Source organism: Pholcus phalangioides, unplaced genomic scaffold (genome assembly GCF_987345545.1).
Source record: "Pholcus phalangioides strain wild (caught in Gottingen) unplaced genomic scaffold, Ppha-v1.0 ptg000008l_1, whole genome shotgun sequence".
NCBI lineage: Eukaryota > Metazoa > Arthropoda > Arachnida > Araneae > Pholcidae > Pholcus > Pholcus phalangioides.
In genome coordinates this window covers 48,038,618-48,056,187 of record NW_028301601.1, presented here as the reverse complement: position 1 = coordinate 48,056,187, position 17,570 = coordinate 48,038,618, and positions in this window count along the sequence as shown.

Below are 17,570 nucleotides of genomic sequence, written 5' to 3'. Positions count from 1 at the left end.
TCAGACTTAGCATCAGATTGGCACACACTGTGTAAGCTGATACACACACACTTCCTGCAATCATACCTGCTTTGAGAAAAAAGGTAGAGCGGTGGCAAATCTCACACTAGCGATATACTGGGTTATAGGATACAGATAATAGGTTCGGAGGAAAAAGAAGATAATTCAGCTTTTTGAAATTTTGAATTATATTTCTAACAATTGTTCTGTTAAGCTCATCATAATGCAAGCTGAGGGGGGAAAGAGCACTAAAATAATTTTTTTTATTCAAATGCATTTACAGCTCAACGTGAATGCAAAATCTACTTAGAAATTCCCTTTTGGAATTGAATTTTTCCCTCTACGATCATTATATGACATATTAATAACAGGTTGTGCACGAACTTTCAGTCGGCGAGCCAGGTATACGGTATTACTGCCTCTTGCGGGCCAGAAACTTAAATGGTCATATAGCCCGTAATTTACAGGATATTCTCGTAATTTTGACCACCTGACCTTTTTGCAATAAAAAATGCCGATTTTTTTTATCCTTATTTTCAACGAGGCGCAGATGAATCTTATGCCGCTGTGGTGGTCGAGTGGTCATAGTGACGGACTCGCGTCGCGAGGTCCCGGATTTGAACTTCACCACAGTGGTGGTTGGCTGAAGTTGGTTTTCTGTGGTTCCCAAATTCAAGGCACGAATGCGAGCCGATCTCCCCTTTAAAAAGTATCGCCACGGAGAGCAACAGACCTACAAACATCACAAATGTAATTCAATCATAATACATCTCTCACTTCACTTTTGAAATATAGATGGCAGCACTGAAAAATCGAACACACAACACTACACACGCACTCAGACTGTTAGGTGCACACACAGTTACACTTCCGGAACAGCTCACTAGGTAGTAAATCGCCCATCGATGGTGATAGACCTTAGTTGTGCTCGGTTTGAAAGAAAGGAAGGTGAATTTTATGAATCAACATATGGGATTTTTTTCATGACATTAAATTATATTATGGTTGTCATAATTAATTTTTTAGTCACACAAATATATCCATCTCCCACATTTGAATGTTCATCACGTATGAATCACGTGATCATCACGTATTCTCAAGAGATCTTTATTATCTGTCCAGGGGTCAATGAACGTACACATATGTGCCCGAACCGGTATTGGAACCCAGACCCGTTCACACAGAAGATTGCTTTCTAACCACGTGACTGCTAGGCGGCAAATATATACGTTTTGTACATATTTCTCAAACATATACTTTTTATTTTTGGTGGATAACATATTGATCTGCAGCACTCATCATTCGAATCCCCATTGGCGTAACAGTGGTGGTAGGCTGCAGTTTTCCAAATTCGATGCCAGAATGCGAGCCGGTTTCTGATTCAAAAAAATGTCTCTCCGTAGAGGGCATACAGTCCCACAACACGGTACTGACATAACATGAAAATTCAAGCAGTGTCTACCTTAACTTCAAAATATGGAACATTGATGCCAGCACTAGCAATTACACGAAACAAGCAAAAATTGGACAACATACATATGTTAGGGCCATGCATATACATGCACTCACGCAACAATTTCCGACATGTACCGATTAGTTAGAGGAATTATTAAATATAAATTATATTCTGCAGAGGAATGTGTGCGAGGGGTGGATGTTTGGTTTAGTATTAGTAGTATCAATCATTATCCGCGAATGACGATTTTTTAATAATTTCAACGATATTTAGCAGCTTTACTTCCCTTTGACAATTTTTTTGGCTGTTATTAGCAACTTTACCTGCCTTGACAATTTTTTTTTACTATAACTGACAACTTTACTTTCCTAAACATTTTATTCGGCTGTAAATGATACCTTTACTTGCTATGATAAATTTTTCGGCTGAAAAGGGCAACTTTACTCGCCATTGAAATTTTTTTGGCTGTAAATGATAATTATACTTCGGCTGAAAATTTTTTATGCGATGTCTTGTATTTTTATGAAATAAATATGGTCCACCTAGGTATGAATTATTCATCTCATTGTGTGTTGATACTTTCTTACCGGAACAACTTCCGCGGGTCAGATATAATCCGCCCTCACCCAACGGACATCCTAACTTCCTAACCGAACGATGACCCAGCCCATATTCCAAGGAATTTCTAACTGAAAGGCCACCGCCAGATTAAGAGATTATCTTTCCCCACTGGGCCTCAAGATCGACCACTCCGGCAAACAAAGGACTGGACCCCTGCCCGCCAAACGCTAACCTTCCCAGAGCGACCACGAGCACTCCCGAGCACCCACCAACCAGAGGATCATATATTGCGCTAGAAAAACTAATACGAGCAGAACTTAGCCGTGGAAGCCGAATAGGGCACTTCACAGGTCCTGAGAGACGGTATAATTAGAGAAACGACAAAACAGAGAAACATAACTACACATCAATACGTTATCGAACCATAGTTAACATTGGAAAACATTACAACAGTGTTACTAAAAATGTTGACAAAAAAAGCAACCACATCCCGGTTGTCCTTGCTATGGGTAGTAAGTCGAACCAAAACAACATCCCGCTGTCCAGGCGGGGGTAGCAAATCCAAAACAACATCCCAGCCCCCATCCCCGCAGAAGGTAGTAGCCGGGAAGTTCAACTGGGTGCTGCAGTAGCCGCGTGCTGTGGGAAGTGCGGTGAACGACACAGGTTGCATGTTTAGCATTCAAAAATGCTGAAAAAAAATGTGAACATGTAATGCAATAGACAATAATGAACGTAACTATCATGAACATAATAATAATCAGATAATAATGAACATATCATGCACTCCTTTAAATTTTGGCTCATAACCTGCTGCATTACTATCTAAATGCACTGTGAAAATCACAAAGCTTTTCATTGATAAAAATTTTTGCAATCGTGTTTCGAATATCACATGAATTTTGCCTAAAATTTGACATAAAACGACTTTTTCATAGAAAATATAATAGATAGACCAAAATTTGTCACTGTTTTGACCATTTCGAGACACTTTCTATCAGAAAATGTATTTAAAGTTCACTCCAGAACCATTTTAAAGAAAAGTGACAAGAAAGGTAGTCGGATACCTTTAAAAAGAAATACGATAAACATGTTGGGGTAAATCGAGAAGCTATCCATTCTTAGAATAAGACAACCATAAGTATTCTTTATGGGCATTGTATAGTGTATTTTATCATGTGTATATATTGTTTACAATTTTTGTTAATTGCATTTTTAATTGGGTTGCTATATTTTTGAAATACATGACATCCATATTTTTATGGGCATCTTTTTCTCAGCCATCTCGTTGGGCATTTTGCCTGTTGTGACGTTGTATTTGCATTTGTATTTGAATTTGTATTAATATGCGGCGCGGAATATATATTGTTGATGTGTGAACTCATGTAATGTCCATAGTTGGGAGAGAAAAAACATGCCATTCACAAATTATGTAGAAATATATAATGCGTGTAAATAAAAATACAGACAGCAACAAATGTCAAAAACTATACTGTGAACGCCCAATGGACATTAGGCCGGAGATTCCGCAAAACTATTTTAAAATTTGAAAGATGAATTAAGACTTTCCAATAATGTAATATACGAAATAATTATCTCATGGCAGCACGTTTAAGGGTAATTTTGAGAAACACAACAGAGCTTCATGCTTATGAAATGTTCAAAAGCAGCGTGGTAAAGTGAGATCTGTAGTGGAAATGTGTTAGCAGAGATCGATGACCAACCGGCGACACTCGAAATGGAATACGCGTCACATCGAAGTGTCAGCCAACCAATTCCATTGATTTCGAAACTATAATTTACATATTATAATAAACTATACTCCACAGCTATATAATATTAGATAATATTATATGATATTATAAACCATAATCCACAGCTCTTAGAAAATATAGAAATTAGTTTGCATGGGTTTCACTGTAGCAAAATATTATCTCTTCACACATTGCTGACCGGTCACAAGTTAACTCGTGCTTCCATACTCATACGTAATCGGTGTGATAAATGAGTTTTTCCTTAAAAACCTGTGTAAAAAATGTGTTAATTGCTATATATTTTTTATTAATAACGTGATCTTCTCGTATTCCCGAGGGATCAACATGATCCGTCCAGGGAATTTGTTAGTATTAGGTTAGTAGACATCCATGCGCGAACCGAGATTCGAACCCAGACCTGCACAGTGAGAAGCTAGTTCCCTAACCCACATTTTTTGAAAAATTCTTCTCTTTTTCTTGAAAACTTGTGCATAAATTTCTTTCTTCGCTTCGGTTTCAATTAACTGTTTAAGAATTATATTTTTTTTTATAAACTGAAGAACCAAAAAAACTGGTGCACGCATGCGTATGCAAATAAAGAGATATGGAACCAATCAGAGGACGGCGCTGCGGTCGGCAACGCCTATATAACACAACAAGTGTCTGACATAGTTGTTAGATCGGTTACTGCTGCTACAATGGCAGGTTATCGAGATTTAAGTGAGTTTGAACGTGGTGTTATAGTCGGCGCACGAGAGATGAGACATAGCATCTCCGAGGAAGCGATGAAATTTGGATTTTCTCGTACGACCATTTCACGAGTGTACCGTGAATATCGGGAATCCGGTAAAAAATTAAATCTACGACATCGCTGCTGCCGGAAAAAGGTCATGCAAGAACGGGACTGCATTGACGAAATTGATAATTTTAAAATTAATAAGAAACTGATAATTCCAGAATTAATGAAAGTGATTATTCCAAAATTAATGGGAAGTAATTCCAGCATTAACGAAAGATAATTCGGAATTAAGGAAACATTCTAGAATAAATGAAAGAAGAATTTTAATCTTAATGAAACAGAAAATTTCAGTTCCAAAATAAATGAAAGCGATAATTTCAGCATTAATGAAAGAAACAAATTCAGAATTCATTAAAGCAATTACTCCCGAAGTAATGAAAGAAATAATAATTAATAAAGAAATAATTCCAGAATTAATTTTGAAAACATCCTAAACTGTATGGATTGAGATGCAATTGGATAATATAAGACATTAATTCTCATTTTCTCGCTTGAGAAGATATAAATAAAAAGTTGAAATCAATGTTATTACATGAATACCCAACTCAAAAGTAGGTCCGGCTAATTACTTCATATTCAGTCTCCTGGGTTTAGTATACCTCTAACAATATTTCAGAAATCGGGAATTCTATACAATTTTTAAAATTATTGATGTGTAAGAAAAACCCACCAAATTTCAGCATTTCTACAGTAAAATCGGCAATTTTAACAGTGATTTCTATGAGTCTCACCCTTTTCCTGACTCTCAAAGCGATGCTGATGATGATTATGACGTCTATTCAAAAAGCCTCACTACTGAGAGTATTGAAATGTAATTGTATTGAATAGTATTGAAAGTATTGGCAAACCATTATAAAGGCATAAACTATTATACATATACATATACTAACAGGATTAAAGAAGTGACAAACCATTGTAAAGGCATATACACGTCTGAAACGCATTGCTAGGGAACCACGGTAACCAAAGTAAACGTTCGGAAAGTGATTGTTGAGGCCCAAAAACCATTGTTGCCCTACAGTTTTTTTGCCTATTTAGGGCACTTACCCTGCTCTGACAAAAATTTAAAGTAGCCTATCGTTTAAGTCGGGTCCCATTTGGTATATATGCAAAATTTGGCGACGATCCATCTAAAATTGTAGATTTGTATAGAGAACATACACACACACAGACAGAAAATGAATTTTATATACACACCACTTATATATTTCTATATATAAGTGGTGTGATAGATAGCTGAAATATTAATGTTATTGCATGGGTATCAACCTCAAAAGTGGGTCTGGCTCATTATTTTATATTTAATTTTCTAGGTTTCGTATCTCTAAGCGAACTCAATATTTCGAAAACCAAAAACTCAATTTAATTTTTAAAATTATTTATGCGCCGGAAAACCTTACTAAATTTCCGCATTTCTATGCTAAAATCGGCAATTTTAACATTAATCTCTATGGGGGATCGTGTTCGTTCGCACCGGGTCACGTGGTTTCCTCGCATTAGATGCTCCTTCAAGTAATATAAGCTCGATGCTCGCCCCAGATCGATTGAATCGAATACGCTCTCGCCGACAAACCCGAGTTATCTCGCCGATGGAATCTAATACGCTCTCGCCTACAAACCCGAGTTATCTCGCCCATGAACTCGAATACGCTCTCGCTGACTAACCCGAGTTATCTCGCCGATTGAATTGAATACGCTCTCGCTGACAAACCCGATTTATCTCGTCGATCGATTCGAATACGCTCTCGCCGACCAACCCGAGTTTTCTCGCCCCTGAACTCGAATATGCTCTCGCCGACTAACCCGAGTTATCTCGCCGATTGAATTGAATACGCTCTCGCTGACAAACCCGAGTTATCTCGTCGATCGATTCGAATACGCTCTCGCCGACAAACCCGAGTTATCTCGCCCATGGAATTGAATACGCTCTCGCCGACAAACCCGAGTTATCTCGCCCATGAACTCGAATACGCTCTCGCCGACAAACCCGAGTTATCTCGCCGATGGAATTGAATACGCTCTCGCCGACAAACCCGAGTTATCTCGCCCATGAACTCGAATACGCTCTCGCTGACAAACCCGATTTATCTCGTCGATCGATTCGAATACGCTCTCGCCGACCAACCCGAGTTATCTCGCCCCTGAACTCGAATATGCTCTCGCCGACTAACCCGAGTTATCTCGCCGATTGAATTGAATACGCTCTCGCTGACAAACCCGAGTTATCTCGTCGATCGATTCGAATACGCTCTCGCCGACAAACCCGAGTTATCTCGCCCATGGAATTGAATACGCTCTCGCCGACAAACCCGAGTTATCTCGCCCATGAACTCGAATACGCTCTCGCTGACTAACCCGAGTTATCTCGTCGATTGAATTGAATACGCTCTGGCTGACAAACCCGATTTATCTCGTCGATCGATTCGAATACGCTCTCGCCGACCAACCCGAGTTATCTCGCCCCTGAACTCGAATATGCTCTCGCCGACTAACCCGAGTTATCTCGCCGATTGAATTGAATACGCTCTCGCTGACAAACCCGAGTTATCTCGTCGATCGATTCGAATACGCTCTCGCCGACAAACCCGAGTTATCTCGCCCATTGAATTGAAATACGCTCTCGCCGACAAACCCGAGTTATCTCGCCCATGAACTTGAATACGCTCTCGACGACCAACCCGAGTTATCTCGCCCATGAACTCGAGTACGCTCTCGCCGACTAACCCGAGTTATCTCGCCGATGAACTGGAATACGCTCTCGCCGACTAACCCGAGTTATCTCGCCGATTGAATTGAATACGCTCTCGCTGACAAACCCGAGTTATCTCGTCGATCGATTCGAATACGCTCTCGCCGACAAACCCGAGTTATCTCGCCCATGGAATTGAATACGCTCTCGCCGACAAACCCGAGTTATCTCGCCCATGAACTCGAATACGCTCTCGCTGACTAACCCGAGTTATCTCGTCGATTGAATTGAATACGCTCTGGCTGACAAACCCGATTTATCTCGTCGATCGATTCGAATACGCTCTCGCCGACCAACCCGAGTTATCTCGCCCCTGAACTCGAATATGCTCTCGCCGACTAACCCGAGTTATCTCGCCGATTGAATTGAATACGCTCTCGCTGACAAACCCGAGTTATCTCGTCGATCGATTCGAATACGCTCTCGCCGACAAACCCGAGTTATCTCGCCCATTGAATTGAAATACGCTCTCGCCGACAAACCCGAGTTATCTCGCCCATGAACTTGAATACGCTCTCGACGACCAACCCGAGTTATCTCGCCCATGAACTCGAGTACGCTCTCGCCGACTAACCCGAGTTATCTCGCCGATGAACTGGAATACGCTCTCGCCGACTAACCCGAGTTATCTCGCCTATGAACTCGAATACGCTCTCGCCGACAAACCCGAGTTATCTCGCCCATGAACTCGAATACGCTCTCGCCGACTAACCCGAGTTATCTCGCCGATGAACTGGAATACGCTCTCGCCGACTAACCCGAGTTATCTCGCCGATGAACTCGAATACGCTCTCGCCGACAAACCCGAGTTATCTCGCCCATGAACTCGAATACGCTCTCGCCGACAAACCCGAGTTATCTCGCACATGAACTCGAATACGCTCTCGCCGACAAACCCGAGTTATCTCGCCGATGGAATTGAATACGCTCTCGCCGACTAACCCGAGTTATCTCGCCGATGAACTCGAATACGCTCTCGCCGACAAACCCGAGTTATCTCGCCCATGAACTCGAATACGCTCTCGCCGACAAACCCGAGTTATCTCGCACATGAACTCGAATACGCTCTCGCCGACAAACCCGAGTTATCTCGCCGATGGAATTGAATACGCTCTCGCCGACTAACCCGAGTTATCTCGCACATGAACTCGAATACGCTCTCGCCGACTAACCCGAGTTATCTCGCCGAAGGAATTGAATACGCTCTCGCCGACAAACCCGAGCTATCTCGCCCATGGAATTGAATACGCTCTCGCCGACAAACCCGAGTTATCTCGCACATGAACTCGAATACGCTCTCGCCGACTAACCCGAGTTATCTCACCGATGGAATTGAATACGCTCTCGCCGACAAACCCGAGTTATCTCGCCTATGAACTCGAATACGCTCTCGCCGACTAACCCGAGTTATCTCGCCGAAGCAATTGAATACGCTCTCGCCGACAAACCCGAGCTATCTCGCCCATGGAATTGAATACGCTCTCGCCGACAAACCCGAGTTATCTCGCCCATGAACTCGAATACGCTCTCGACGACCAACCCGAGTTATCTCGCACATGAACTTGAATACGCTCTCGCCGACTAACCCGAGTTATCTCGCCGATGGAATTGAATACGCTCTCGCCGACAAACCCGAGTTATCTCGCCCATGAACTCGAATACGCTCTCGCCGACTAACGCGAGTTATCTCGCCGATGGAATTGAATACGCTCTCACCGACAAACCCGAGTTATCTCGTCCATGAACTCGAATACGCTCTCGCCGACAAACCCGAGTTATCTCGCACATGAACTTGAATACGCTCTCGCCGACAAACCCGAGTTATCTCGCCCATGAACTCGAATACGCTCTCGCCGACAAACCCGAGTTATCTCGCCCATGAACTCGAATACGCTCTCGCCGACCAACCCGAGTTATCTCGCACATGAACTCGAATACGCTCTCGCCGACTAACCCGAGTTATCTCGCGGATGGAATTGAATACGCTCTCGCCGACGAACCCGAGTTATCTCGCCGATGGAATTGAATACGCTCTCGCCGACAAACCCGAGTTATCTCGTGGATGGAATTGAATACGATCTCGCCGACGAACCCGAGTTATCTCGCCTATGATCTCGAATACGCTCTCGCCGAGTAACCCGAGTTATCTCGCCGATGGAATTGAATACGCTCTCGCCAACCAACCCGAGTTATCTCGTCGAAGGAATCTAATACGCTCAAGCCGACAAACCCGAGTTATCTCGTCGAAGGAATCTAATACGCTCAAGCCGACAAACCCGAGTTATCTCGCCCATGAACTCGAATACGCTCTCGCCGACGAACCAGAGTTATCTCGCCCATGAACTCGAATACGTTCTCGCCGACTAACACGAGTTATCTCGTCGAAGGAATCTAATAAGCTCAAGCCGACCAACCCGAGTTATCTCGCCGATGGAATTGAATACGCTCTCGCCGACAAACCCGAGTTTTCTCGCCCATGAACTCGAATACGCTCTCGCCGACTAACCCGAGTTATCTCGCCGATGGAATTGAATACGCTCTCGCCGACAAACCCGAGTTATCTCGCCCATGAACTCGAATACGCTCTCGCCGACGAACCCGAGTTATCTCGCCGATGGAATTGAATACGCTCTCGCCGACTAACCCGAGTTATCTCGCCCATGAACTCGAATACGCTCTCGCCGACGAACCCGAGTTATCTCGCCGATGGAATTGAATACGCTCTCGCCGACTAACCCGAGTTATCTCGCGGATGGAATTGAATACGCTCTCGCCGACCAACCCGAGTTATCTCGTCGATAAAATCTAATACGCTCAAGCCGACAAACCCGAGTTTTCTCGCCCATGAATTCGAATACGCTCTCGCCGACAAACCCGAGTTATCTCGCCCATGAACTCGAATACGCTCTCGCCGACTAACCCGAGTTATCTCGCCGATGGAATTGAATACGCTCTCGCCGACGAACCCGAGTTATCTCGCCGATGGAATTGAATACGCTCTCGCCGACAAACCCGAGTTATCTCGTGGATGGAATTGAATACGATCTCGCCGACGAACCCGAGTTATCTCGCCTATGATCTCGAATACGCTCTCGCCGAGTAACCCGAGTTATCTCGCCGATGGAATTGAATACGCTCTCGCCAACCAACCCGAGTTATCTCGTCGAAGGAATCTAATACGCTCAAGCCGACAAACCCGAGTTATCTCGTCGAAGGAATCTAATACGCTCAAGCCGACAAACCCGAGTTATCTCGCCCATGAACTCGAATACGCTCTCGCCGACGAACCAGAGTTATCTCGCCCATGAACTCGAATACGTTCTCGCCGACTAACACGAGTTATCTCGTCGAAGGAATCTAATAAGCTCAAGCCGACCAACCCGAGTTATCTCGCCGATGGAATTGAATACGCTCTCGCCGACAAACCCGAGTTTTCTCGCCCATGAACTCGAATACGCTCTCGCCGACTAACCCGAGTTATCTCGCCGATGGAATTGAATACGCTCTCGCCGACAAACCCGAGTTATCTCGCCCATGAACTCGAATACGCTCTCGCCGACGAACCCGAGTTATCTCGCCGATGGAATTGAATACGCTCTCGCCGACTAACCCGAGTTATCTCGCGGATGGAATTGAATACGCTCTCGCCGACCAACCCGAGTTATCTCGCCCATGAACTCGAATACTCTCTCGCCGACTAACCCGAGTTATCTCGCGGATGGAATTGAATACGCTCTCGCCGACCAACCCGAGTTATCTCGTCGATAAAATCTAATACGCTCAAGCCGACAAACCCGAGTTTTCTCGCCCATGAATTCGAATACGCTCTCGCCGACAAACCCGAGTTATCTCGCCCATGAACTCGAATACGCTCTCGCCGACTAACCCGAGTTATCTCGCCGATGGAATTGAATACGCTCTCGCCGACAAACCCGAGTTATCTCGTCGATGGAATCTAATTCGCTCTAGCCGACAAACCCGAGTTATCTCGCCCATGAACTCGAATACGCTCTGACCGACCAACCCGAGTTATCTTGCCCATGAACTCGAACACGCTCTTGCCGACCAACCCGAGTTATCTCGCCCATGAACTCGAATACGCTCTCGCCGACCAACCCGAGTTATCTCGCCCATGAACTGGAATACGCTCTGACCGACTAACCCGAGTTACCTCGCTGATGAACTGGAATACGCTCTCGCCCACCAACCCGAGTTATCTCGCCGATGAACTCGAATACGCTCTCGCCGACTCACCCGAGTTATCTCGCCGATGCACTGGAATACGCTCTCGCCCACCAACCCGAGTTATCTCGCCAATGAACTCGAATACGCTTTCGCCGAGTAACCCGAGTTATCTTGCCGATGAACTGGAATACGCTCTCGCCGACTAACCCGAGTTATTTCGCCGATGAACTCGAATACGCTCTCGCCGACGAACCAGAGTTATCTCGCCCATGAACTCGAATACGTTCTCGCCGACTAACACGAGTTATCTCGTCGAAGGAATCTAATAAGCTCAAGCCGACCAACCCGAGTTATCTCGCCGATGGAATTGAATACGCTCTCGCCGACAAACCCGAGTTTTCTCGCCCATGAACTCGAATACGCTCTCGCCGACTAACCCGAGTTATCTCGCCGATGGAATTGAATACGCTCTCGCCGACAAACCCGAGTTATCTCGCCCATGAACTCGAATACGCTCTCGCCGACGAACCCGAGTTATCTCGCCGATGGAATTGAATACGCTCTCGCCGACTAACCCGAGTTATCTCGCCCATGAACTCGAATACGCTCTCGCCGACGAACCCGAGTTATCTCGCCGATGGAATTGAATACGCTCTCGCCGACTAACCCGAGTTATCTCGCGGATGGAATTGAATACGCTCTCGCCGACCAACCCGAGTTATCTCGTCGATAAAATCTAATACGCTCAAGCCGACAAACCCGAGTTTTCTCGCCCATGAATTCGAATACGCTCTCGCCGACAAACCCGAGTTATCTCGCCCATGAACTCGAATACGCTCTCGCCGACTAACCCGAGTTATCTCGCCGATGGAATTGAATACGCTCTCGCCGACGAACCCGAGTTATCTCGCCGATGGAATTGAATACGCTCTCGCCGACAAACCCGAGTTATCTCGTGGATGGAATTGAATACGATCTCGCCGACGAACCCGAGTTATCTCGCCTATGATCTCGAATACGCTCTCGCCGAGTAACCCGAGTTATCTCGCCGATGGAATTGAATACGCTCTCGCCAACCAACCCGAGTTATCTCGTCGAAGGAATCTAATACGCTCAAGCCGACAAACCCGAGTTATCTCGTCGAAGGAATCTAATACGCTCAAGCCGACAAACCCGAGTTATCTCGCCCATGAACTCGAATACGCTCTCGCCGACGAACCAGAGTTATCTCGCCCATGAACTCGAATACGTTCTCGCCGACTAACACGAGTTATCTCGTCGAAGGAATCTAATAAGCTCAAGCCGACCAACCCGAGTTATCTCGCCGATGGAATTGAATACGCTCTCGCCGACAAACCCGAGTTTTCTCGCCCATGAACTCGAATACGCTCTCGCCGACTAACCCGAGTTATCTCGCCGATGGAATTGAATACGCTCTCGCCGACAAACCCGAGTTATCTCGCCCATGAACTCGAATACGCTCTCGCCGACGAACCCGAGTTATCTCGCCGATGGAATTGAATACGCTCTCGCCGACTAACCCGAGTTATCTCGCGGATGGAATTGAATACGCTCTCGCCGACCAACCCGAGTTATCTCGCCCATGAACTCGAATACTCTCTCGCCGACTAACCCGAGTTATCTCGCGGATGGAATTGAATACGCTCTCGCCGACCAACCCGAGTTATCTCGTCGATAAAATCTAATACGCTCAAGCCGACAAACCCGAGTTTTCTCGCCCATGAATTCGAATACGCTCTCGCCGACAAACCCGAGTTATCTCGCCCATGAACTCGAATACGCTCTCGCCGACTAACCCGAGTTATCTCGCCGATGGAATTGAATACGCTCTCGCCGACAAACCCGAGTTATCTCGTCGATGGAATCTAATTCGCTCTAGCCGACAAACCCGAGTTATCTCGCCCATGAACTCGAATACGCTCTGACCGACCAACCCGAGTTATCTTGCCCATGAACTCGAACACGCTCTTGCCGACCAACCCGAGTTATCTCGCCCATGAACTCGAATACGCTCTCGCCGACCAACCCGAGTTATCTCGCCCATGAACTGGAATACGCTCTGACCGACTAACCCGAGTTACCTCGCTGATGAACTGGAATACGCTCTCGCCCACCAACCCGAGTTATCTCGCCGATGAACTCGAATACGCTCTCGCCGACTCACCCGAGTTATCTCGCCGATGCACTGGAATACGCTCTCGCCCACCAACCCGAGTTATCTCGCCAATGAACTCGAATACGCTTTCGCCGAGTAACCCGAGTTATCTTGCCGATGAACTGGAATACGCTCTCGCCGACTAACCCGAGTTATTTCGCCGATGAACTCGAATACGCTCTCGCCGACTAACCTGAGTTATCTCGCTGATGAACTGGAATACGCTCTCGCCCACCAACCCGAGTTATCTCACCGATGGACCAAATCGGTGAGCCTAGTTGCATCCGGGACAGTGACACTATTCAACTCGTAAGAGAACCGTGGGTTGTTCGAACCAACATGAGCGACCATGCACTTATCAGTCATGCTCCATTCATTTGCCCATGCTGCAATCCTGTTTAAGTTGGTCTGGAGCAACTCCCTATCGCTTTCATTCCCGATTACCCCATTAGCTTCACATCATCTGCGAATTTGCTAGTAATCCCATCGATACCCTGATCGAGTTTATCGATAAAAAGTGAAAATAGTATGGGGCCAAGGACACTTCCTTGAGGAACTCTACTTGTGACGTCTGTCCAACCAGAGAATTCCCCGTTCACCATAACTCGTTGCGGCCTATCTCTTAACCACGATTCTATCCAATTCAGCAAGTTGCCCCCAATTCCAATCTCGTGTAAACGCTTCAAGAGTTTGCCATGTTGGACCCGATCGAATGCCTTCTGAAAATCAAGGTAAACATCGTCCACATTTTTGCTCTTACCCAAAGTCTTAGTCACGTGATCATAAAAGCAAAGGAGGTTAGTTACACATGACTTCCCCTTCCTGAACCCATGCTGATTATCCGACAATACATTATTCTCGTCTACCCACTTCACAAACTGCCTTTTGATGATAATTTCCAAAATTTTCGAGAGGGAGCTCGTCAAACTCACTGGACGATAATTTGACACCACTTCTCTACTACCCTTCTTAAATATCGGAACAACGTTAGCCAGTTTCCAATCTCTCGGGACCCTCAGCAACACTACTCCTGAATATCTGTGCGACTGGCCCCAACAATTCATTAGCACCTTCCCTGAGAACCCTGGGATAGATATCATCTGGTCCTGGTGCTTTGCTTGCACATACATTTCTTAGAAGATTTAGGACCTCCACGTCTTCTACTTGAATATCGTTGAGGGTTTTATTACCCCATGCAACACCCGTATATCGAATATCATTATCTCCATTAAAAACCGACGCGAAAAAGGCATTGAAAGCACTACACATGCCTACATTGCTCTCTACCTTAGAACCTCCTATCGAGAGGGGGCCAACTGTCCCCTTACATCCATTATTGACCGTATCGAAAAAATGATTTAGGGTCAGAGCCAATGTTATCTGCCAACCTAGATTCAACTTCCTTTTTACTATCCTTATCGCTTTCTTCAACAGTCTTCTTTTATCAGTAAACAATGAGAGGTCACCACGTCCACTTTTATACTCTCTGAATGCTCTTTTCTTTTTAAGATAAAGGTTCCGCACGCTATCCGTGAACCATAGAGGGTGTGATGTACAAACACGCTTTTTCGAACAAAGGGTATGACGTCGTGCAAAACAGAGGACAGCTTCGTACTAAATTCTTCCCATTGACTTACCACCCCTACTGAACTGGAATACGCTTTCGCCTACCAACCCGAGTTATCTCGTCGATCGACTCGAATACACCCTTGCCGACGAACCCGAGTTATCTCGTCGATGAACTCGAATACGCTTTCGCCGACCAACCCGAGCTATCTCGACGATGGAATCGAATACGCTCTCACCGACAAACCCGAGTTATCTCGGCAATGAACTCGAATACGATCTCGCAGACCAACCCGAGATCGTATGGCGGATGGCAGCACACTACACATATCAAGCATTACAAAGATACAAACTTCACATATGTTCACAACATATACACGTAACATTCCATCAGGCATCAATTTGTTAGAAGTCTGGAATGTGGACGACTTCCATGCATGGTTTAGTAGCGTTGAGATGCTCTTTGGGCCTTTTTCCGCTTCAATCCATCACGTCTCGCCACAATTCGCTGTGCCGGAAAACATGTTCCAACCAGTGCACGCGTCTGCATTCAATCTTTTCCAGAGTTTGGTGATTTTATCCACCTTGCGTTAATACTTGTGAATTTGACTTTTGTCTAGCGTTTGACCTTTACCAATGTGCAGGTTATGCGCTCCATGCGCCTCTAGCACCACATGTCCAGTGCTGCCAATCGTATCGTGTCTCTCTCTCTTGTTTATGGTTGAGGGCTCTGATCCATGCAGTGCAGTAGAACGCACGTATACCTTAATTAGGCGTTTCCGTAGTATGAATCGGTACGTTTTGTTCATTAACAATCCTTGTTTAGCGCGGAATTCATGTTCAGCACACCCTTCTAGCACAGCACACATATTCTAGATCTTATTTCATTGCTGCTGCAGCTATCTTTTGTGATCAAGCTCCCCAAGTACGTAAACGATGCTTCTCATTGTAGTTGTAGATCTTTAATTTTTGTTGTGAAGCGATACTTTCTTGCCTATTAACATTGTTGTTTTGCTTATATTTGTTTTCATCCCGTACTTCTTTCAGGATTTTGCGGTTAATCCGCGAGAGTAGTCTCGTCAACGTTGCCAGACATCCTGCCAATAGAGTAAGGTCATCAAACTTTATCTTTTTAACTATCCCGTTTACTATATGTGTTTTCCCGCTTACATAGTTTTTAAGACGCTTTTTTAGAAAACGTTATAAGCGGGATCCACTGTAGTCACTGGCATGTTTAAAATATTTCCGGGATTAAATTCCCTAGTCTTATATCGGGATAAAAATGGCTCATCGTATTTATTTGATATTCAATTTCCTTATCGTTTAACCTAATTTCTTTGGGTTGTTATGGCATCCATAATATCGGACAGCTTTCAAATATTGGCTTTCAAAAATTATCTCTTGAGTTCTTAGTTCTGATATTTGTTTTATTTTTTGCATCCGCTTTTCAAATTTCTTGTTTGTCACCTTATCACGAATGGCCCTAGTTTTTCAATGCATAAACATCAACTTGGAATTATATTTTATGACTTCTATAAATACTTAAATATTGGAATGAGTCACACTTACACTAAAGTACGCATGAAGTGTTTTTCACATTTATTTTTTTCGCACATAACCTGTGAGAACTCACCGCTAAATTCTTTCCTTATTTTTCCCTTCCTGGTCGGCGTCGCATGTCGTACGTTCGGCTTTTTTGTGCCCGTACGGTCTGCTGTCGCATGTCATGCGACGAAGAGAAAGATTGTGAAATTGTGAAAAAACAAAATATTTCTGAATGTGTTGCTAAGAGATGCCGCAACTACGCTCTTACTATTTTTGTTTGTATCTTCTGTAATGTCTGCTGTCGTTGGTTATTGTTGCATGGCAAAATGTCTTTTATGGTGAATTCAAAGAGTGAGTCTCTCCGAGGGCAGTGAGTTCAGATAGTTCTTATTTATGGAGTGATGGCATTTATTTATTAGTCTAGTGAATCAGAAAACGATTATATGAGCTCAGTAAGGATGTGAGTAGAAGAAAAAACAGTGTGGTCTGCTTCTCCTCGTTTCAATTTTAGTGCGATGTGGACATTGGTTAGAACGTATACTAAAAAAAATTCGAAACATTTTTGATATTCACTTTTTTTTGCAAAGTAAACAATAAAATACAATCTGCAATAAATGATTTCAACGCGTTTTTCTCTCTCTGATGGCCAAGAAAGATCGTGAAGCTTTTTTCACATCGAGGTTGTAAAACCATTTTCCGAAACTTTTTTTGTGTATTTTTAATAATTCTTTTCATGCAGATACCTATATTAAATGCCTCAAACAATGGATTTGATAAAT